This window comes from Staurois parvus, unplaced genomic scaffold (assembly GCF_062004578.1).
Source record: "Staurois parvus isolate SC_StPar_1 unplaced genomic scaffold, SC_StPar_1.0 ptg003334l, whole genome shotgun sequence".
Lineage (NCBI taxonomy): Eukaryota > Metazoa > Chordata > Amphibia > Anura > Ranidae > Staurois > Staurois parvus.
In genome coordinates, this window is record NW_028321130.1 from 33,694 (window position 1) to 57,418 (window position 23,725).

Consider the following 23,725-nt stretch of genomic DNA (forward strand, 5'->3'; position numbering starts at 1 on the left):
ACATCAGCTGCCTCCATCTCTGGCATGCAGGTTTAACTCAAAGTTAAAGGATAAGTTAATCTTTGGGAACATGCAACATGTTCCCGGGGCCCGCTCTGCTGCATCTAGGCACAGCGAGCAGATCTTTCCCCTGATAGCGGTTACTATTTTTTTTTTTTTTTAGATGCAACCATGTGGGGCTCCTCCTGCTCGGTCGCATCATTCATTTACAGATTTCAGTGAATGGAAAACTACAAGTCAGGATAGCCTTTGCGGCTGTTGGCTTGTAGTTCTCAATGAACTACCACAGAGCTGTTGAGCACTGTGGTAGTTCTTTGTCTCTTCCTGTCTGTCAGTGTGTATCATCTTGCCTGTATGAGGTAGGAGCACACAGATACACTGACAGGTCTACAGGAGTCCTGCATGGCACCTGTATCTGCTAACTGTGGGTGCAATGCTTTCTAGGCTCCAAGTAAAAAAATAAATAATAAATGCACATTTTTTTATCTGCAAAACAGAGTTAAAGAATAATTTCACCTTTTTTTTTAAAATGTATTTATGTGTTTTTTCCTGATAACCGATCTGCTCATTTCAACTTGCCCAGTGTAGCCACCCTGCCATAAACAGAGGTGACTAGTAAATTTAGTTCTGCCAGGTTGATCAATAGTCTTTTACTTGGCTCTCCCCTAAACTCAGTGTTGGTGTTCCTGGCTGCTGCTACTAGGAATCACTGACGCTTAGGGCAATAAACAAGGGAGCTGCAGCAATACTAGATTATAGATATTTATGTCAGTCTTGGTAAACCACAAGGAAAATCCTCAAGCTGCCTTGCCAGGTCAAGGAGCATACAGTACCCAAGCTGGAGAGCCAGGAAAAGAAGTCCTGTTGGAGGAAGATTGGAGTCTGCCCTCAGAGAGTGTGATGACGTTTTGAACCCATGTTGCTGGAGGTATCTCAATCCCTAATCCTCTCTCTCTTATGAGCCAGAGCAGAATACTATAAAATACTAAAGTGCTAGGTGCCCTTCATCACTGTAACTCTCCACTGCGGCCATGGATCCACCCTGGGGTAATATCAGCCCACCTCTGTGCTGGAGGTTTTTCCTTTTCTAGCCAGGAGGAGTCACTACACCAATTTAGGATGATCAATAACAGTTTTTTAGATCAGGGGTATTGAATTAAAATTCAAGAAGTCCGGTCACTAAAATTTTCTTCTGGCCGAGGTCCAAATAGAGTGTGCCCATCAGTGCACCCCCTTACACTAAGTGTCGCCATCAGAGTGCAACTTTACATCATGTATTCCCATCACATCAGGTGTGCCCATCAGAGTGCCCCCTTTACAACAGGTGTCCCCATCACAGTGCCACCTTACATCAGGTATTCCCGTCAGAGTGCCCCCTTTCACTCAGAGTACCCCTTTAAATCATATTCCCCATCAGAGTGCCCCTTTCCACAGTATGTGCCCGTCAGAGTGCCCCCTTAACATAACATGGGCCCGTCAAAGTGCCCCCTTAACATAACATGGGGCCGTCAGAGTGCCCCCTTAACATAACATGGGGCCATCAGAGTGCCCCCTTAACATAACATGGGGCCGTCAGAGTGCACCCTTAACATAAAATAAGGGGCACTCTGATGGGCACATTTATAGTAAGGGGCACTCTGATGGGCACATTTATAGTAAGGGGCACTCTGATGGGCACATTTATAGTAAGGGGCACTCTGATGGGCACATTTATAGTAAGGGGCACTCTGATGGGTACATTTATAGTAAGGGGCACTCTGATGGGCACATTTATAGTAAGGGGCACTCTGATGGGCACATTCTATGTTGTGTCCATCACAGTGCACCTTAACATTAAATGTGCCCATCAGCATGACTCTAACATTAAATGTGCCCATCAGAGTGCCCCTGTAAGACTACACCCTACCTTAAGGGCAGACAGGAGCTGTGTCAGGATCCTTGCTGAAGAATGCTTGTGTACAGGCAGGGAGAGGGAGCCGGAGAGACAGTGAGCTGCAAGGGGCGGGGCGCACACACGTGATGTCATGTTGCTGTGAGGACCGCCCTGCTCAGCGGCAGATCTGTCATTGCAGGCTGGCGGTCCAGAAGGGAGCATTTTGGGGCCGTTCTCGGACTGTGGTCCGCCATTTAGTGACCGCTGGTTTAGATACTGAGCAAGTCTATTGTAGCTAACACGAATAGCATTTTGTTTGTTCACCACAAACTAGAAGAAAAACTACAGCAGCCAGTGGGAAAGGTCTAAATTTAATAAAATTAAACACTGCACACAGAAATCATGACTACGTACATGAAGGTGCACAGAGCAGCAATGCAGGATGGATGGATGGATGGAATGAGTCTGTTGGCGACTTTTACTGCAGTGATCAGGAGGGAAGGAGGATGGGGATTCTGAGGTCATGGAGCTTCATCCCACTGGTAGTGGGACTCTGCATTCATGGTTCCCAGGTAGTGACATGGAGTCTTGCGCTCCATCACAGCATTCATGGTTCCCAGGTAGTGACATGGAGTCTTGCGCTCCATCTGTTGGAAAAGAGAAGAAGAATGAACAAATTGAATTGACTGCAGGAGGACATGACACAAAAAAGAAGAGGATTGGAGCGGTTTGCCTTAAAAAAAAGTACAACCTTACATCACTTTAAATTTATCCTGTATGTTGATTAAAAAAAGAGAAAATCAATGTTTCCTGTAATCCCTCACCCTTTCCCAACAATTCCCCCCCTTCAACAAGCACCAGCATGACTTCACAAACACCACTCCTTCGGGGCTTTACTTTCATTTCCAACTGAACAGATTGGCTGAGGAGCAAAAACCAGGAAAGTATTTGCATTTGTGGAGGTTGGCATTATGGTGAACCTGTCGCTTTATCCTGAATGTGCAGATTAATTTAACCTTCATGCGTTTACTTTGCAAGGAAGAATGAAGGTTGAATTTTATCAAAGAGAACCTGTCACCCAAACACCGTGGAGAGACCCATCCTGTGCACAGACCCAATACACAGCTTATTAGTATAAAATTATGGATGTACTACAAGCCACAATGTTAATGCTGCTCCCTGGGCAATTCACAGGCTGTATTTTATTAAATATTAGACCATCCTAAAAGCGTGGTCTTCCACGGGGCTAGGAAATGCACAGTTGAATAGGGACCCATCCATCTTTCAAAACAGCTCTTAAATTTACCCATATATTAGAAACAATGTGAAACCCCCCGGAAAAGCAATTGGCTGGAAAAAGACATTTGATATACCGTATTTTTTGCTCCATAAGATGCATTACCCCCCCAAAAAAAAAAAATGGAGAAAAATGTCTGTGCATCTTATGGAGCGAATATGGAGCAGCCGGTCTGGTATTCCTGCTGCCGCCGTGTCAGAATACCTGGCCGGCCACTCGGCTCTTCTCTGCAGCAGAGCCCTTACCTGTTCCTTGGTCCAGAGCTCTACAGTCTTCTCTCCCAGCACCGGCATCTTTAGTGTGGGCACCAGGCTGTGACAGCCGGGTGCCCACTGCGCATGCATGAGAAGTGTTGCTCTCTGTGAGTGGTCCAGCAGTCTTCTGGGACCTGTCAGTGTCCCAGAAGACGGGGAGGGAGGACAACTCAGTGCAAGTGGGAGTGGGTACCTGCTACCCCTCCCTCCCCAAAGGTCCGCAGTCTCTGCTCATCCCCTGTACCGTGTCCGCAGTCTCTGCTCATCCCCTGTACCGTGTCCGCAGTCTCTGCTCATCCCCTGTACCGTGTCCGCAGTCTCTGCTCATCCCCTGTACCGTGTCAGCAGTCTCTGCTCATCCCCTGTACTGTGACCGCAGTCTCTGCTCATCCCCTGTACTGTGACCGCAGTCTCTGCTCATCCCCTGTACTGTGACCGCAGTCTCTGCTCATCCCCTGTACTGTGACCGCAGTCTCTGCTCATCCCCTGAACTGTGACCGCAGTCTCTGCTCATCCCCTGTACTGTGACCGCAGTCTCTGCTCATCCCCTGTACTGTGACCGCAGTCTCTGATCATCCCCTCTACTGTGTTCGCAGTCTCTGGTCATCTCCTGTACTGTGTCTGCAGTCTCTGGTCATTTCCTGTACTGTGTCCGCACTCTCTGGTCATCTCCTGTACTGTGTCTGCAGTCTCTGGTCATCTCCTGTACTGTGTCTGCAGTCACCGGTCATCTCCTGTAGTATGTCCGCAGTCTCTGGTCATCTCCTGTAGTTTGTCCGCAGTCTCTGGTCATCTCCTGTACTATGTCCGCAGTCTCTGGTCATCTCCTGTACTATGTCCGCAGTCTCTGGTCATCTCCTGTAGTATGTCCGCAGTCTCTGGTCATCTCCTGTATTATGTCTGCAGTCCATTGGGTCAAAATATTTTTTTTCTTGTTTTCCTCCTCTAAAACCTAGGTGCATCTTATGGAGCAAAAAATACGGTATATCCACCTGTGTCTGTCTGGGTCTCTTCCCTGCCGAGTAACCACCAGCTTATCACTGACCATTCCTGCAAACTTCCAGGAATCTTAAAAAAAAAAAAAAAAAAAAAAAAAACACTTAGCTTAACACTTAACACAAAAAACATAGCTGGTGTCAGTGAAAGGAATAGTCCATCACTGATGGGAGGAATAATACCTCATTGTTGGTCAGAGGGAGGAATACACCCTGTTCCAAATTATTATGCAAATTCTATTTAAGTGTCACAAAGATTAAATATTTTGTTTTTCAGTTTAACTCATGGATGGCATTGTGTGTCAGGGCTCTTTTGATCACTGAACACAATCTCGGACACCTCGGATTAGCAGGTGAGCCCAATTTAAGGAAACACTACTGAAGGAGGGCGTTCCACATTATTAAGCAGAGCACCGTTTTCAAGCAATATGGGGAAGAAAAAGGATCTCTCTGCTGCCAAAAAGAGTGAAATAGTTCAATGCCTTGGACAAGGTATCAAAACTTTCGATATTTCACGAAAACTTAAGCGTGATCATCGCACTATTAAGAGATTTGTGGCTGATTCAGAGCACAGACGGGTTCGTGCAGATAAAGGCACATTGAGGAAGATTTCTGCCAGATCCATGCATCGGATCAAGAGAGCAGCTGCTAAAATACCATTACATAGCAGCAAACAGATATTTGAAGCTGCTTGTGCCTCTGGAGTCCCACGGACAACAAGGTGTAGAGTCCTCCAGAGTCTTGCAACTGTGCATAAACCTTCTATTCGGCCACCACTAACCAATGCTCACAAGCAGAAACAGCTGCATTGGGCAGAAAAATGCATGAAGACTAATTTTCAAACAGTCCTGTTCACTGATGAGTGTCGTGCAACCCTGGATGGTCCAAATGGATGGAGTAGTGGATGGTTGGTGGACGGCCACCCTGTTCCAACAAGGCTGCGACGTCAGCAAGGCGGTGGTGGAGTCATGTTTTGGGCCGGAATCATGGGAACAGAGCTAGTCGGCGCCTTTAGGGTCCCCAAAGGTGTAAAAATGACCTCTGCAAAGTATGTGGAGTTTATGACTGACCACTTTCTTCCCTGGTACAGAAGGAAGAACTATGCTTTCCGTAATAAAATCATCTTCATGCATGACAATGCACCATCTCATGCTGCAAAGAATACCTCTGCATCAATGGCTGCTATGGGGATAAAAGGAGAGAAAGTCATGGTGTGGCCTCCATCCTCCCCTGACCTCAATCCTATTGAGAACCTTTGGAGTTGGATCTGTGTTTAACAGATGAGGCTGAGCGCTCCTTACGTTGGACTCGCCAGAAGTGGTATTGCAAAGCTAACAAACCAGACTCTATGTTGGCCCGTAGATTGCGTTCTTTTGCGCAACACCCTAAACCGATATCTTTACGTACTCGTCACAATACCCTTACGAGCAACCCAGTAACGGTTTTAGAGGAGTTCCGGCACAGACTAGCTAAACTTTACTCTGATCCCACCCGGGCTGACCCTCAGTCTATTTCTGACTTCTTATCTAGTTTGTCATTACCTACTTTAACACCGGCCCATAAGGATCTGATGGATCGCAATATCCAAGTATCTGAAGTTTTGCAAAGTATAGCGGAACTGAAAACAGGCAAACGCCCAGGTCCTGATGGATACACGGCACTATATTATAAGAAATTGGCTGATGTGCTCGCTCCCCACCTTGCCGCTATGTTTAATGCGGTGAAGGGAGGTTCAAATTTTTCCCCGGACTCTTTAACTGCTAATGTAGTTATGATCCCTAAACCGGACCGAGATCATTCTTCCTGGGCTAATTATAGGCCTATCTCTCTTACCAATATCGATATGAAGATTCTTACTAAGATTTTGGCTACTCGATTGAATTCCTTCCTTTCTCGTCTGATTAAAAAGGATCAGGTGGGATTTGTTCCCCATAGGCAGGCCGGAGATGCCATTAGACGTATTTTACAATTGCAACATTTGGCCCATACTCGTAAAATCGATATGATGCTCTTATCCTTGGACATCAACAAGGCTTTTGACACTTTATCCTGACCGTATCTCCTGTCGGTCCTCCATCGTTTTGGCTTCGGTCCTTCCTTCTTGCGATGGATCTCTTCACTATATACATCCCCTCAAGCGAAGCTTAGATACTACGGATTTGAGTCTTCTACGTTCTCGGTTGCTAGAGGTACTAGGCAGGGCTGCCCGCTTTCCCCTTTACTTTTTATCTTAGCCCTGGAACCGTTGGCAGAAGCAATCCGTGTACATCCTGATATTAAGGGAATCGATGTGGCGGGCTCCCAACATAAATTATCGTTGTTTGCGGATGACATATTATTGTCAATCTCGAATCCGGGGATTACTTTGCCTAATTTACTAGCAGTTCTTGATTCTTTTGCCACCCTCTCAGGTTTACACGTCAATCCAGCTAAATCAAGAGCTATGTCAGTTACCCTCCCACCATCACTTCTGACTACTTTGAAGCAAACGTTCCCCTTCCAATGGCTTTCGGCCTTACCATATCTAGGAATTAAGCTTACCCCGACATATGATGGACTGTATCAGGCTAACTTTCCCACTGTTTTTCATGAGTTGACTGAGCTTTTGTCCTCTTGGTCCCATTTCCCGTTATCATGGTTTGGCAGAATTAATGCAATCCGTATGACCTACCTTCCTAAACTATTATACCTATTTCGTGTTCTGCCAGTTTCAGTACCTTCGCATATATTGCGTATACATCAGCGAAAACTTTTGTCCTTTATTTGGGGCTCCTCTCGACCTAGAATTAGCAAGCACATTTTATTTGCGCGGCGGAATGCGGGCGGGTTATCTGTTCCAAATCTCCAGTCCTATTATTTGGCGGCTAACATTGCCCCTTTAGCTCATATTCATGCTTCTCACCATTTCCCCCTGTGGGCTGTAGTAGATATGATGGACTCTCACCCGATACCGCTCCCCTCCTTGCCCTGGCTCCCTAATGCTCAGCGTCCATCTAATCTTAGCCCAACGCTGACACTTTCGCTTCGTCTTTGGGATTCTATAAAATACTCCGCTGGCCTTATCTCTCCTCATCTGCCTCTGCTACGTCTATTGCATAACCCATTATTCCCTCCGGGTAAGGATAACCCTAGACAGTTTGTCTGGTGGCAGACACATGGTTTTTATGATATTCATTCACTCCTATCCCCCACCAGAATAATTACCTTTGACACTTTGCGTTCTTCTTATAACATTCCCCTCCGAGAACATTTTGGTTATCTTCAACTTCGTCACTTTATTCATACTCTAATACGTACGCATCCAGGACCTTACCGTTTATCCCCTTTTGAAAGCCAGTGTAGACATAGACCTCATGCTCCAGGTCTGATCTCCCTGATTTATTCTTCCATTATGTCATATAGAACCCCTCCGGTTCGTTCCTACCATCAGCGTTGGCAGTCGGAATTAGGGGGAACCCTGGATCAACAAGACTGGCAGCTCATGACCCAAACATTATCTAAGTGTTCCAGGAATGTTATTATTCTTGAGAATGCCTACAAAATTCTATACCGATGGTATTATACGCCTGCCCGTCTAGCTAGTTTTATTCCTACCTATTCCCCGGTTTGTTTTCGGGGATGTCAGCAATTAGGTACCATGGCACATATCTGGTGGACTTGTCCTAAGGTAAGCAGGTTGTGGATTAGGGTGTATGCCCTCCTCCGCACTATTCTTCATACAGACATTAAGCGTAATCCATATGAAGCGCTTCTATTTAAACCACCAGAGGGCCTTCTCCGCTCTGAACGGCAACTGGCATCACATTTATTTATGGCAACTAAGTTGACGATTGCGAGGGCTTGGAAGACTCCTGTTCTTAGCTTTGAGGCTGTCAAAAACCGGATGAACTTCATAATGGTCAATGAAAAACTGACGGCCATATTATTGGATACCCATACAAAATTTCTGCAGATATGGCGTCCCTGGCTGGACGTAGCCCAGCCCTCGAGATTCGACCAGTCCCTTCTATCGATATGAGGATGGATTCTGCTGTGATCCCCCCGGGGCCCCTCCCTCTCCCCCCCTTTTTTTTTTTTTTTTTTTTTTGTTGTGTGTCTGTGTGTGTTGTCCATGTCTCTCTACTATTTGTCTTTTTCTACTCTTCTGTTTACTCTGCTCTTAAACATAATTTACGGATTGTACCTCCTGTTCTCTACGCTGCATTCGTAAGGCTATTTATGCAATCTAGATTTCTTTTTAAATTCTAGGTCATGAATATGTGCTGTTTTTTGATGCGGCCTTTTCTCGGGCCTTTCCTGTTTATTATAATGTTGATATAGCAATACTTCCCTTTGGAGTTTACATTATCATTGCCCACAAAGGTCTGTTGCCCGTTCTCTCCCAACCTCCCTCCCCATCCCCTCCCTCCGGGCACCTATGTAAACTTTTCCGATTTTGCCTTTATTGATGCATGCCTTGCACCAGCTTCCCTTCATTTATTGTACTATGTAAATGTTGGTCATTGAATTTTTGTTACGATTGTCTGTTCATCTTTGCTTATTTTTCAATAAAGCTTTTTGTAAAAGAGAACCTTTGCAGCATCCTCAAGCAAAAGATCTATGAGGGTGGGAGGCAGTTTACATCCAAACAGTAGCTCTGGGAGGCTATTCTGACATCTTGCAAACAAATTCAAGCAGAAACTGTCCAAAAACTCACAAGTTCAATGGATGCAAGACTTGTAAAGCTGCTATCAAATAAAGGGTCCCATGTTAAAATGTAACGTGACCTGTTAAAATGTTGTTAAAAGTTTGATTGAAATAGCTTTTGATTTCAGTAAATATGCTGCAAACACAAGAAATTACAATTTTCAGTTCTTTACAACCTATAAAGTGTTTTGAAACTTACTGTGCGGAATAATTTGGAACAGCGCATTGTAAGTGTTTTAGGTTTCAAAAAAATCCTGTTATCATTAGGAGGTTTGTTCAATCAAATTTGAATTGTACTCTTAATAGTTGATAACATGAGAATTATGCCGACTGTTATTTACATCAATTATTTAGGTAAATGAGAAAAATATCATTTGCATAATAATTTGGAAGTCCAAAGGGCTAGATAAAGGCAAGTAAAGGACTGGATATGGCCCTCGAGCAGCAGTTTGGAGACCACTGGTCTAGGGAGTAGTGATGGACGAATTGGAAAGCACTTAAATGTGTTCAACAATTCACAGGATAAAGTAATATTTGAGCAGGTAAAGACTTAACAACTGGGACTTCTAACCTGCCCAACTGACTGTAGGTTGGGAGATCAGGGCACACTCACTCAACATCATAAAGCAACTGGAAATGACAGGATTCTCCCAATTAAGTCTTCTTAAATGTAACCCATTGGAATTCTGCACCACAATCCTTTTGCAGGGTTTGAACACTGAAACACTGACAATCCCTGTTATTTCCCCACCCTCCCCAATAACTGGCCCTACAGCCACTGCTTATTTTTAGTCAGGAGCAAAATAGAAGTATCATCGCCCATGCCATGTATGAATGCGAATTCACCCTGCACTGCAATATGGTAAATGTCTGCAAGCAATATCCATCTGTACTATCGCCCATGCCATGTATGAATGCGAATTCACCCTGCACTGCTATATGGTAAATGTCTGCAAGCAATATCCATCTGTACTATCGCCCATGCCATGTATGAATGCGAATTCACCCTGCACTGCTATATGGTAATCTATACTGCTTTTAAAATCCACCTCTAACTGAAGCCGATTCATGGCTATCAATGTTCTTGGTAATTCTTACTGCTTCCCAAATCTTTACGGCTACGTTCACACTAGCTTTGTCAGCAGGCGTCAGACAGGCGTTTGGGAAGTGTTTTTAACGTTTCTCAAACACCTATGAATATTCTGCACATGGCAGCACACAGTGCTGTTCACACTGAAGCGTTGCGTCGCCGCAAAACTGACGCCTCATGTTGAGTCAGGAGGAGTTGAAACCTCCCATTCAAGTCTATGGTGACGCTCCTCAAACGCCTGGGCGTTTGTGGAGCATTAATACCATTAAACTTCATTATAGGTGTTTGTGGTGCGGTTTTAATGCTTGGTAAATGCCTCAAAAACGCTTCCCAAATGCCTGTCAAACACTATAGGAGCGTTTGGCAAGAGTTAGAGATAAGTCAAGTGTGAACGAGCTCTAACTCTGTCCATATTACTGTGGTGTTTATTTTGCTCTTATTGTCTTACCCAAATTTATGAGTTGATCCTAATCTTTACAACTCTGCCCTCCTGCAGTCTTTTTGTCCTCCTTTGGTGTGAGAAATTTGCCCTGCTAGCCATGTGTCTCTCCTATGCATTCCTCATTGATTAATTGGCAATACCCCCACCCAACTCAGTAAAAATTTAGACCTTCCTTAGGGGAGGCACAGCCAGAGGCAGCACAGCCATGGGTAGCATTGGCAACTATCATCTTGGATTAAGTATTGAGCATTGCACTTTGGCTCTGCACTTCAGCAAAACCACAGCAGACGACTTCAAATACTAAACAGACTACAGGTGACCTGTTTCCTCTTCCACTCTTTCATCTCTTACCCAGTCTGCTTCTTCATCTCACCACTCTGTAACATGCACTCCCTACTCCTCCTTCTCACAGTTGTATCCTCTCTCTTCAAACTCTCTCTCCTACACCCCTCTTCTCCACCCCACAACTCATATATATCACCCTCACTCCTACCTTCACCTTATTACTGTACTCATCAACTCCTGCTAATTCTGAACTCACATCCTAATAAAACCTCCAGGACACTGGGACCTGTCCCTCCATATAAGTCACACTCCCATATTACCTCTCTCACCCTTCTGCATCTCCTAACATCTGGGAGACATTTCCCAAATCCTGGGCCACCATCTTTCTCATTTGACCAACACACCTTATCCTCGAACTGCGGCCGCAATCCACACAATCTGGTTACTATTCCTCTTCTTTCTAGAACCAGCCTCCCCTTTTCCTGTGCCCTTTGGAATGTCTGCTCTGTCTGTAACAAACTCACTTCTGTCCATGACCTTTGAATCACTAACTCCTTTAACCTACTTGCAACTATGTAAGGGTGTGACGCATGGATGAATACTGACATCTAATGTTAAACTATATTGTGCCTGTAATATGCTCTTTGGTCAGTAGATGGCAGCAAAGTACAAGAATCGATTTTGTAGTGACTTTTGCTAAGACAAGATAAATGCTTATTTACCCTATAAAGTTTCATGAATACTAATTTAGGGGCCGAGTAGGACCCTCAGAAGGGTCATAGTGAACTGTAAATGCAGGTTTGAGGCTGCAATTAAGAAATGACTTACTGCATCACAAACTCTGAGGAGGAAGTGGAGTCTGGGTCTGGCTTTTGGATGCTGAGGACGTCTGGAGAATCTGTGTGGGGCCTGGAAGAGGATTTACGTCTCACAGTGGAATCTGGCAAGGGCACCTAAGGAAGATCCACAACGAGGCCAGGAAACAAGTGACTGTGTGGTCTGGTCCCGGAGTGGGTCAGGAGAAAACACCAAGAGCCTGGCAGGGAACCGTAAGTGCGGCTTTGCCGCAGCACATCGCACCACACGTGGTCAGTGACATTTTATATATACCAGAAAGTTACAAGAGACATACTCCACTTTCCTTTGGATTACAAATAGTATTGCGCAATACTTAGGGTGCACCCCAACGTTATATCTTGCTCAGGAACATTCAGGCGCAGCCAGGCTGCTTTCTGGACATTGGGGAAAAGTCCGCAAGTACGGGGTTAGTGTTAGACAGTATTATTCTTACTGTATGGTTATGCGCTGTTATCATTCTGTTTACGTATGCTCAACTACATGATCACTATAACTCTTCAGTAAACGTAATTGTGGCATCGTGTACCCTCTGAATTTGTGGGCCCAGCCCTCGGTTTTCCTTCAACTACAGAAACCTGGCTTCATGAATCTGACTTTCCCTCTCCTGCTGCCCTTTCCCATGGTGGTCTCCTCTGGACTCACTCTTACAGGTCTAGTGGATGGAAAGGAGGTGGAGTTGGAATCCTCCTATCCCCTCAAAGCACTTTTCAGGACCTCCCTCTCCTCATTTGAAGTTCACTGTATACGTCTATTCTCTCCAATTTCTTTAAGAATTGCTGTGATCTATCAGCCTCCTGAACCGGTATCACGCTTCCTTGTTGACTTCTCTGCCTGGCTGCCTTACTTTTTCTCTTCTCAAATTCCCACAATCATTCTTGGTGACTTAAACATCCCTGCTTATCTTAAAACTCCTGCTACCTCTAAACTTCTGAGCCTAACCACTTCTATTGACTAAAACAATGGACACATGCTTCTACTCACTCTAATGGGAACTGCCTCAACCTTGTATTCTCCTACCTATGCACTTGTCAGGGATGCGGGTGTGACCAGAAGTGTGTGGACTGACACAGGGAAACGCAGGCTTCAGATATGGTATAAATAAGACAATTTATTAAGACTAACAATACAAATATAAACGCAGTGCACCAAACACCAAGCTAACACAAATTCATACAACAAGGTAAAACAAACCCAAACCTAAACTGATATAGATACACAGGTACATACACATATAGAGCACAACGTAGCCAGGCAGGCCGTGTCGATAACTATCGGGCAGGTAGGTACAGGAGGAGCAGGCGGAGAGTAGTCAGGTCACGAGCCGGGTACAGCAACTAACGGACAGGTAGGTACAGGGGGTCAGGCAGAGAATGGTCAGGGTCACAAGCCAGGGATCAAACAGGAGAAGTCAGCAGAAGTCAGGATTAGGCAGGGTCGGCAACAAGTCAGGCAGAAACAGGAACAGGAATGCAGGTTACAAGATACAGGGGCCCATGGAAAAACACACACCAAGGCACAGACTGCAGGTCTGGCCATCCCTTAAATACACCACCTGCAATCAGCCCCAGGTGATGGCTAATTGCCGAAGTGAACCTCTGGTTGTTGAGAGCACCCGCTGGCCAGCCCTGGTACTGCAGCCCACAAGGCAGGTGAGTCCCACCACTATTGGCAAGTCCATTCCTGACAGCACTCTTTGCAACCTCACCAACTTTTTTCCGATCTCTGATCACTCCGTTATTAGCCTCACTCTCTCCTTGGCTTCCAACTACCAGTTACCGGTAGAAACCTTCGTTATCTTAACCCTTCTCTTCTTTTTTTCGGCAACAGATTGTCTCTATGACAAAATCTCAGCCCTGTCCTGTCCCAACCTGGCCACTTCTGTCTACAACAGTTCACTGTCATCCACTGTGGACACATTGGCCCCCCTCACTACACACAGACCTAGGCCCTAACCGCTACAGCCCTGGCAAAAAGACAATACCAGATGCCTCAAAAAATGTAGCCATGCTCTTGAGCGTTTATGGCATACGACTAAGCCCCAGCAAGACTTCAATCAATATAAATCTGCCTTTCAAAAATACAATTCCTGTCTCCACACTGCCAAACAGACCTATTTTATCACTCTCATTAACACCCTCTCACGCAATCCCCATCAACTCTTTTCTCCATTTAACTCTACTTCATCCTTTACCTCCAGCCGCTAACTCACTCACTGCCCAGGAGATCGCTAATCACTTCAAAAATAAGATTGATACAATTAGTGACGAGATCTCTACTGTACAGATATCTCCCTCACCCTACACTCCTTGTCTACCTGCACAATCTATACTTCCCTTGGTTAACCCAGCTACTATAGAGGAGGTTGGTAAACGTTTCTAAAGCCTACCTAACCACCTGCCCCCTGGACCCTGTTCCCTTGCAAATACTTCGGTCATCCTCTGGCTCTATTCTTCACTCTTTAACTCGTATCGTCAGTCTCTCCCTTTCTACTGGCATCTTCCCCAACTCTCTAAAACATGTGCTAGTCGCCCCCATACTTAAAAAGGCCTCACTGAACCCCAGCAATCTTAGCAACCTAAGACCCATCTGCTTACTCCCTTTTGCCTCCAAACTCCTTGAATGTCTAGTCTACAACCAGCTGAGCTGCCACCTTATTGAGAATAACCTTCTCGTTCCCCTTCAGTCTGGATTTCACCCACAACACTCCACAGAAACTGCTCTCCTAAAACTCACAAACGACTTACTAACCGCGAAAACCAATGGTCACTATTCCGTACTCTTGCTCTAGGACCTCTGTGCTGCCTTTGACACAGTTGGCCACCCCCTCCTCCTCAAAAAAACTCTATTTACTTGGTCTTGGTGACTGTACTCTCCGTTGGTTCAAATCTTACCTATCTCACCGCACCTTCAGTGTCACTTACAACTATACTTTCTCCTCTCCTACTCCTCTCACTGTCGGGGTCCCCCAAGGTTCTGTCCTTGGACCTCTCCTAATCTCGATCTACACTTCTTCCTTGGGTCAGCTGATAGCTTCCCATGGTTTCCAATACCATGTCTATGCTGATGACACACAAATCTACCTCTCTACTCCTCAGCTCACCACCTCAATTCCCTCACGTATTAACGATTTACTAACAGACATATCAGAGACAAATCAGACTGGATGTCACACCACTTCCTAAAACTCAACCTATCCAAAACCATTTCTCAGTCAGGATCAATAGCACCACTATCAACCCATCCCTGAATGCCAAAGTGCTAGGGGTAACCCTGGATTCTGAAATATCCTGTCAGGCCCACATCCAATCCCTGTCCAAATCATGCCGCCTCAACCTCCGCAACATCTCCAGAATACGCCCCTTATTAACAAAATGATGCCACAATGCTCCTAATTCACTCTCTGATTATCAGTACAATTTGCACTGTTGTCATTACAGTTACAAATTGTATTGTAACTGTAATGTCAACCTTCATTTTGTATAGCGCTGCGCAAACTGTTGGCACTATATAAATCCTGTATAATAATAATAATAATCAGAGAATCTGTCATTCAATAACATTTTGTTGGGGTGGTTACTGCACTAGCTATTGAGTCACAGAATAAATCCACAACACTTGCAGTCAGGACACCGGTACACCACGATCCAAACATATCAACAAACTTACCTTGAACACATCCTAGTTGTGGTCCAGCGTGAAAAGCACCAGCAAGTCAGACGTTCCCTTGGACAGATTCTTGGGGACGACAATTGCTCCAGAGAACTTTCTCTTTACAGTCATTCCGTTTTCACTTTGACAACAAAAATAAACATATTAGTTATCTGGAAGAGCATCAACCCCAGCACTGCCCTCATATTCTACCATGGACAGGAATACAATCAGTTTGATTTAAAATTCCAAACACTTGACTTCTTATGAACAGTTTTCATATTTCCATTGTCTTTAGGATGTATTTGGGTGCATTTATTTTACATTACAATTTAAAGAAGGATCGAAGTCTACACTCAGAAACCTGCAAGTTTAAAGGATAAGTTCACCTATTGTAAAAAAAAAAAAATAATAAATGCACGTGTTTTTTGCAAGCACCAAAAATGTGCATTTATTATTATTTTACATTGCATTCTGTAAAGTATTGCACCTGTGATCATCAGATTGTGGGTGCAATGCCAGGTTCCAGCAGGCTCACAATAAGCTGTCTGCCCGTACCTGGGCAGAAACGGGTGTGGAAATTTTTGAAAAAACTATTTGTTCAGGGACTAAATCGGTCTCCAGGTCTACTTGTCCTGACTAAAAAATAAATATATTTTAACCAAAACACTATTTAAATCTGAGGTGCTTTATGGACTGTCTGGGGCTTTTAAAAAAAAAAAAAAAAAAAAAAAAAAAAAGGGACTTTATGGCGAATTAAACGTTTAATATTTTTAACATTGCACTCTATATCTCCTCCTCCCCTCCCTGCCTGTCTCCGGCACCGTACCCGGGGACTAGCAGGGAGGGAAGAGACCTTGCAGTGTAATGAGCACTGATTGGCTGCTCCTCAGAAAATGGGAGTGTTGGACTTATCCTTTATCACTTTCACTGCCAGAGCCATTTTTGCGTTTTTTGTGCACATTTAAAAAATCATTTAAGGCCTGATTACACAAAACTCTTAAACATTATATATTTTGTGAAAGCAGAGACCCTAGAAAATAAAATGGCAGCAGTTCCAATTTTATATGTCACATGATATTATCACAAAGATCTATGAAACTTAAAATTTCAGTAAAAAATCCACTTAATTTAATTTCAGGGCACAAAACGCAATAAATTATCAGATTTTCTTGTAAAATATAAAAGATGAGATTGCATCGAGTAAACAGATATCCAACATGTCAAACCTTAAATTTGAATGCACGCGTGAAAAAGGTCCCAAACTTCAGTTCCCTATATTTTCTATAGGTGACGCTTTTAAAGCTCCTTATAGGTCATCAGTTTAGCGTTACATAGGAGGACTGGTACTAGAATTATCGCTCTCATTCTGGTGTGCACGGCGATATAAAACATGTGTATCGCACTTGACGTTTTGATGTGTAGGCGCCCCAGCGCATGCTTTTACATTTGTGTGTGCGTACATATGTGGGGGTGAGGGGCATTATATGCTAGGGTGTAACTTACATTTTTAAGAAATAAATTTTTTTTTTTTTTGTTAAATCACATAGGGGACAAAAAGTCCCCTATGTGATGATTTTGGGTGACAGATTCTCTATTTTGAGACATCCAGGATCTAAAAGACCCTGCATGCCTCCCCTGTGCTCCACCAAGATCAATAACACAAGCATCATTCCCTCCCCTCATGCCAGGGTACTAGGTGTAATCCTAGACTCCCATCTGTCCTTTCAGCCCCAAGTCCAGTCACTGTCCAAATCTTGTAGACTTCACCTCCACAACATCCCCAAGATACGCCCGTTCCTAACCTCAGAAACCACTAAGCAACTTATCCACTCCCTTGTTATATCTGGCCTTGACTATTGTAACTCCCTCCTCATTGGCCTACCTCATCACAGGCTATCCCCTCTTCAGTCTATCATGAATGCTGCTGCCAGACTCATCCACCTTACTAACGTTCTGTATCTGTCACCCCTCTCTGCCAATCCCTCCACTGGCTTAACGTTGCCCAACGGATAAAATTCAAAACATTAACAATAATGTATAAAGCCATTTATAACTCTGCCTCAAATGACATCACCAATCTTGTCTCTAAATATCACCCAAACCGTACTCCCTGCTCCTCACAAGACCTCCTACTCTCTAGCTCCCTTGTCTCCTCCTCCCATGCTCGTCTCCAGGACTTCTCCAGAGCTTCCCCATCCTCTGGAACTCTCTACCCCAATTTATCAGACTATCGCCTACTCTGCAAACCTATCTCTTCAGGGAAGCCTATCCTTCCCTCAACTAATACTGGAATCTTCTACTCTTCCAACCAGTTCATCCCCCAAAGTTACTACCTTTTGTACCACTAGCCCCTCCCTCCTAGATTGTAAGCTCCAAGGATAAGGCCCTCCTATCCCTCTTGTATTGAACTGTATTGTTGCTGTATTGTCTCCCGTTATATTGTAAAGTGCTGAGCAAACTGTTGGCACTATATAAATCCTGTATAATAATAATAATAATAATCACATTCTTTCCTGGCAGGGCCGGATTTAGTTTGTCTGGTCTGGGGGTGCAGTAAAAAAAAAAAAAAAAAAAGTCGGGGGCATAATGTTTACACACATTTTATCCAATCCTCTCTTAGCTCCCTACAACTCCATGTGGCTGTATTATGCCAGCGTTTTTCAATCTTCAGATCCAGCTGAGGAAAGCTGGGATTGAACAGAAAATAAGTCCAGCAGTGCATGTAGCACACCATTGCAATTGGTTGTCACGGTCAGGTTGTGCCTAGCAGTGGAAATGGCTTAAAGCAGGATGAAAAGAACCTGAGCCTAGTCCCAGTATACAGTACACTGTACACATATGGCACAGTCCTTGTACCCACAAAATGCTTCTAATTTATATGCCACAAGTGACAGTCTCACAGTAAGAACATAAACCTCAGGGCAAAGGAGTTAAAAAGAACCCTTCCTTTACATTTGCTTTTCTGCACCCAAAAAGGTATTGTTTTGCCTCACTGAGCATATCTTAAAGAACTTCATAACAGGTTGCCGACCAGCCACAGTACATATACTTTTTTTCTTTTGTTTAGAAAAAAATTAGTCTTAGCCTTGCATTAATTTTACTAAAGCTCTTATTATTAGCGTTTGTATTAAAACCACAAAAATGACCACGGAGTGTGTAATTGTGGGAGAGTCTGCGCCTACACTGGGTACAATACTATCACTGAATTCTCTGAACACAGCGCACTAAGCTTTGCAGCAGCTGTAAAACAGTCCTGCTGCCACCCTGTTCTCCACAGAGGGGGAAGTTAAGGATATATACAGTATCTCACAGAAGTGAGTACACCCCTCACATTTCTGTAAATATTTGATTCTATCTTTTCATGTGACAACACTGAAGAAATGACACTTTTCTACAATGTGACGTAGTGAGTGTACAGCTTGTATAACATGTAAATCTGCTGTCCCTTCAGAATAACTCAACACACTGCCATTAATGTCTAAACCGCTGGCAACAAAAGTGAGTCCACCCCTAAATGACAAGGTCCAAATTGGGCCCAAAGTGTCAATACTTTGTGTGGACACCATTATTATCAAGCACTGCCTTAACCCTCTTGGGTATGGAGTTCACCAGAGCTTCACAGGTTGCCACTGGAGTCCTCTTCCACTCCTCCATGACGACATCACAAAGCTGGTGGATGTTAGAGATCTTGCGTTCCTCCACCTTCCGTTTGAGGATGCCCCACAGATGCTCAATAGGGTTTAGGTCTGGAGACATGCTTGGCCAGTCCATCACCTTTACCCTCAGCTTCTTTAGCAAGGCAGTGGTCGTCTTGGAGCGGTGTTTGGGGTCGGTATGTTGGAATACTGCCCTGCGGCCCAGACTCCAAAGGGAAGGGATCATGCTCTGCTTCAGTATATCACAGTACATGTTGGCATTCATGGTTCCCTCAATGAACTGTAGCTCCCCAGTACCGGCAGCACTCATGCAGCCCCAGACCATGACATTCCCACCACCATGCTTGACTGTAGGCAAGACACACTTGTCTTTGTACTCCTCACCTGGTTGCCTCCACACACGCTTGACACCACCTGAACCAAATCAGTTGATCTTGTTGTCATCAGACCACAGGACGTGGTTCCAATAATCCATGTCCTTAGTCTGCTTGTCTTCAGCAAACTGTTTGCAGACTTTCTTGTGCATCATCTTTAGAAGAGGCTTTCTTCTGGGACGACAGCCATGCAGACCAATTTGATGCAGTGTGTGGCGTATGGTCTGAGCACTGACTGGCTGACCCCCTTCCCATTCAACCTCTGCAGCAATGCTGGCAGCACTCATACATCTATTTCTCAAAGACAACATCTTGATATGACGCTGAGCACGTGCACTCAACCTCTTTGGTTGACCATGGCGAGGCCTGTTCGGAGTGGAATCTGTCCTGTTAAACCGCTGTATGGTCTTGGCCACCGTGCTGCAGCTCAGGTTCAGGGTCTTGGCAATCTTCTTATAGCCTAGACAATTGTTTGATAAAAAATTCCTCCTGCGCTGTAATGGACCCCAAACCCTACCTATCAGCTGCTTACACTCAAACTGATACCCAACCAGTGCAGAATAAATATTAAACAATAGTGCAGCGCTAATAAACTGAATCACTATAAATATTGCTACATGGGCTAAAAATGCCAAACACACCTACATGTGAAATAATGATATTGAAAACATGGAAAAAAAATTAAAAAATGAAAACATATGAAATGTGAAAAATATGACACATCTTAAAGTGACCAAATCATCTTAGTGCCCCACACAAGTGCCAGCAAATAATATTGGAATAAAGATAACAAACATAAATCACGTGATAGTGCCACTTCAAATCTCATAAATGTACAAACGCAGAAATATATAAGTCCAATATGAATAATTCAGTGATGCAACATACACATACACACGCAGCTGGAGTGGAAAAGTGTGTTGGCACTTACACGATTGAGCACCAATTGCACATTGCATGTGTATGTTGCATCACTGAATTATTCATATTGGACTTATATATTTATGCGTTTGTACATTTATGAGATTTGAAGTGGCACTATCACGTGATTTATGTTTGTAATCTTCTTATAGCCTAGGCCATCTTTATGTGGAGCAACAATTCTTTTTTTCAGATCCTCAGAGTTCTTTGCCATGAGGTGCCATGTTGAACTTCCAGTGACCAGTATGAGAGAGTGGGAGCGATAACACCAAATGTAACACACCTGCTCCCCTTTCACACCTGAGACCTTGTAACACTAATGAGTCACATGACACTGGGGAGTGAAAATGGCTAATTGGACCTTGTCACTTAGGGGTGGACTCACTTTTGTTGCCAGCGATTTAGACATTAATGGCTGTGTGTTGAGTTATTTTGAGTGGACAGTACATTTACATGTTATACAAGCTGTACACTGACTACGTCACATTGTAGCAAAGTGTCATTTCTGCAGTGTTGTCACATGAAAAGATAGAATAAAATATTTACAAAAATGTGAGGGGTGTACTCACTTCTGGGAGATACTGTATTTGCCAACTAATTCAAGACCAAGAAAAATACAAGTGCCGCAGGACCAAAACAGCAGGGACGTTTACCGACATGAATAGAAGGACCTTCCACCAATGCGTTTTTTCTAATATACCTGCTCTATGTGCAGCACATTGGGGTGTATGGATTATGAATGGCACACCCTTACATTGTACAGCAGACCGCAATGCACTGCACTACAACCAACATATACCATTTTATTGTGGGTATTGAGCCTAAAACACTTTTTCCCCGCTCACACTCCCACTCAGAACAGTACGGCACCTATAGGACTGATGAGGTCACAGCTCCTCATGTTCCTCTGGTTGGGGAATCCCAGCGGGCTGCTGACAGGAGGCCGGAGTGTAGAATTCCATGAGGTATTCACAACGACTTGGCTCCGACGTGGACATGATGACTGTTTCTTTACCACAGAACAATTTCACCTGCAGAAGGGAGAAAAATGACGGCATTTGCATGTCTTAGTCTGATCAAACACCTCATCACGATTGCTACGGTGCAACATACAGGGGGAAACACGCCTCCTCACACGTTCCCAAAGATTCCGAGTACAATCCTTCCACGTGGCTGTATGTGTACAGATGCACTTTTATGGAGACTACAAAACTGCTATGTAGCTGTATTTATAAAGTGACTGCAATGCTGTTACATAGCTGTGCAGAGTAGGCATAAGATATATGGTGTATGTGACCTTCTAGGTGTCTCGTTATCCTGTAATGAAGCCATACCCTGCACTTTGGTCACAGCAGGCAATGCCCCGCAATCCAACATGTTATTCCCATCGGTCATCCCTAGTGACACTCACCAATGTGGACCGGTTGGGACCCTGCCAACAGCCTGTGCCCTGGTCGTACTTCATGGCACTACATCTGTCATTTTCTGGTCCGGCCCAGGTGTTCCAGATGCTGTGAATATGAAGTCATAACAAAAAAAGAAAAATCACATTTACTAGAAGGTGCTCAGGAGCCTATTTGCCCATTTCCTGTGAGTCCGGTTCACACCAATGCACTGAATGAAATGTTATTTTGTGAAATTTTATTAAAGGACAAGTTCACCTTTTGTAACGTTACGTGTTATACCCGTATTCAAGGTGTAACATGTAACAAGTTACTTTTGCAGCAGCAACAAGGCCCCCCCCAATCCTCATTGTGTCAGCATGCTGCTGATCTTCTCCCCACACCCACCATTTTAAATAAACACGGCCTTGCGGCGCTCCGTCCACCCAGCCGTGTCATCCATTCACAGAATTTTGTGAACGGGAAAACTACAAGTACCAACAGCTTTTGCAGCTGACGGCTTATAGTCCTCAACCACGGCTCTAGGTAGTTCACTGCTCCTCCCAGTACGTGGTGATAGCAACACTGACATTCTGCAGGAGCCTAATATTGCACCCAGGTTGCACAAAAAAAATAAATAAAAAAAAAACATTTTTACCTTCAAAAACTTTCCTTTCTTTTCTTTTTTTTTTACAAAGAGCAGCTTATCCTTTGAAGTAAAACAAGTAAACGGTGTGATGCAAAATGTCGATGGTGTGAATGGATCCTACAAAGAGTGGGCTTGTGGATAGGAATTGTGTTCCAACACAATTGTGTTTTTTTTTTTACTTTAGGTACTTTCACATTTGTTTCTTACTCAAAACATGCATACAAATATCAATGCCATTGGACTCCATTGTTTTCACTTTTGTATAGAAGGCTTACTGCTGGCAGGTTTGGGGCATCCTCACAGTAGTAAAAATCATCATTTCTGAGCTTACAGAACCAGAAATAAACAAGTACTAACACGCATAAAATGACAACAAATGAAGAACATTTCCTTAAAGCACAGGAGAAAAGCTGCAGATTTGTGGCAACTACTGCACCGAAACACATTAAAACTCCAGCAGGTAAAAAAAAATAAACACCCCTAATAAGGCACCTTTCAAACCGTTTGGCTCCGATCAGCAGGGTATCTGCTCACAGATCGCAGTGGACTTTCCTCTGTGTGAAAGGAGCCTTAGCATTACTATTTTTGTGACCTGCAGGAGTAATAATGTTTCAGTGTGTGACCGGTCACATCCGTGCCCTTACAGTTTCTGTGGACACAGGCAGACCCGTCAGCTCTATGGGTGGCCAGGTGTAAATGGGCTCTCCTGTACCTCCCATCCAGTCAACAAAAATGAAAAATTACGCATTTCTTTTCTGTTTTTTTGCTTTCTGGACCTGGATGGCGGTAGGTGGATGTAAAGAGACACAAGCCCAATTACATCTGCCTGTCCATAGGGCTCCATGGACCTTCCAACCAGGTCTGCCTGAAAAACTGACAAGTGGACCTGATTGGAATGCTGGTGTGAAAGTAGCCTAACAATTACATCAGCACTTGCCCTATAATAGATCATACTCATCTGCAGCTTAGACCAAATTAGGGCTCATTCACAAAGAGAAAAAAACACAGTTATTTACCTGTTAACTATTTCCAGGAATCTTCCAGGACAGCTTCACATGAGAGATAGGCTCCTCCTACCAGGAAACACCTGATCCACTTTTTCCTAATAAATAGCCTCTCCACCCCTGAGATCCTCAGTGTAATAATATAACCGAAGGTCTAGGATAAAACACAAATATAACAGTAGGAATATCATATATCTAGTCCATTGTATGACAGAACACCAGCTTATAACTAGAAAAGCTACAATTTCTGGGGAAATTGTGTGAAGTGTTCTTGCCTCCACCAGTAGTCTATAACTGGAGTGGGCGGT

At 44.1% G+C, this 23,725-nt stretch overlaps 1 long non-coding RNA gene across 4 annotated transcripts in view; it reads right to left on the reverse strand.

The window, feature by feature from the left end:
* Window positions 1-2,462: 2,462 nt before the first annotated feature.
* LOC149428307 (uncharacterized) overlaps window positions 2,463-23,725 on the reverse strand; it is a 31,860-nt gene continuing 10,597 nt past the window's right edge. For 2 of the 4 annotated variants that reach the window (XR_016310783.1, XR_016310785.1), the window contains exons 3-7: window positions 23,430-23,571; window positions 21,794-21,893; window positions 21,253-21,413; window positions 15,447-15,570; window positions 2,463-2,520 (exon numbers count right to left, since the gene is read on the reverse strand). This is a non-coding gene — a long non-coding RNA (uncharacterized LOC149428307). Of the gene's footprint in view, window positions 2,521-4,416; window positions 4,493-15,446; window positions 15,571-21,252; window positions 21,414-21,793; window positions 21,894-23,429; window positions 23,572-23,725 lie in introns of all 4 variants that reach the window. The other 2 variants (XR_016310784.1, XR_016310786.1) reach the window with 2 other exon arrangements.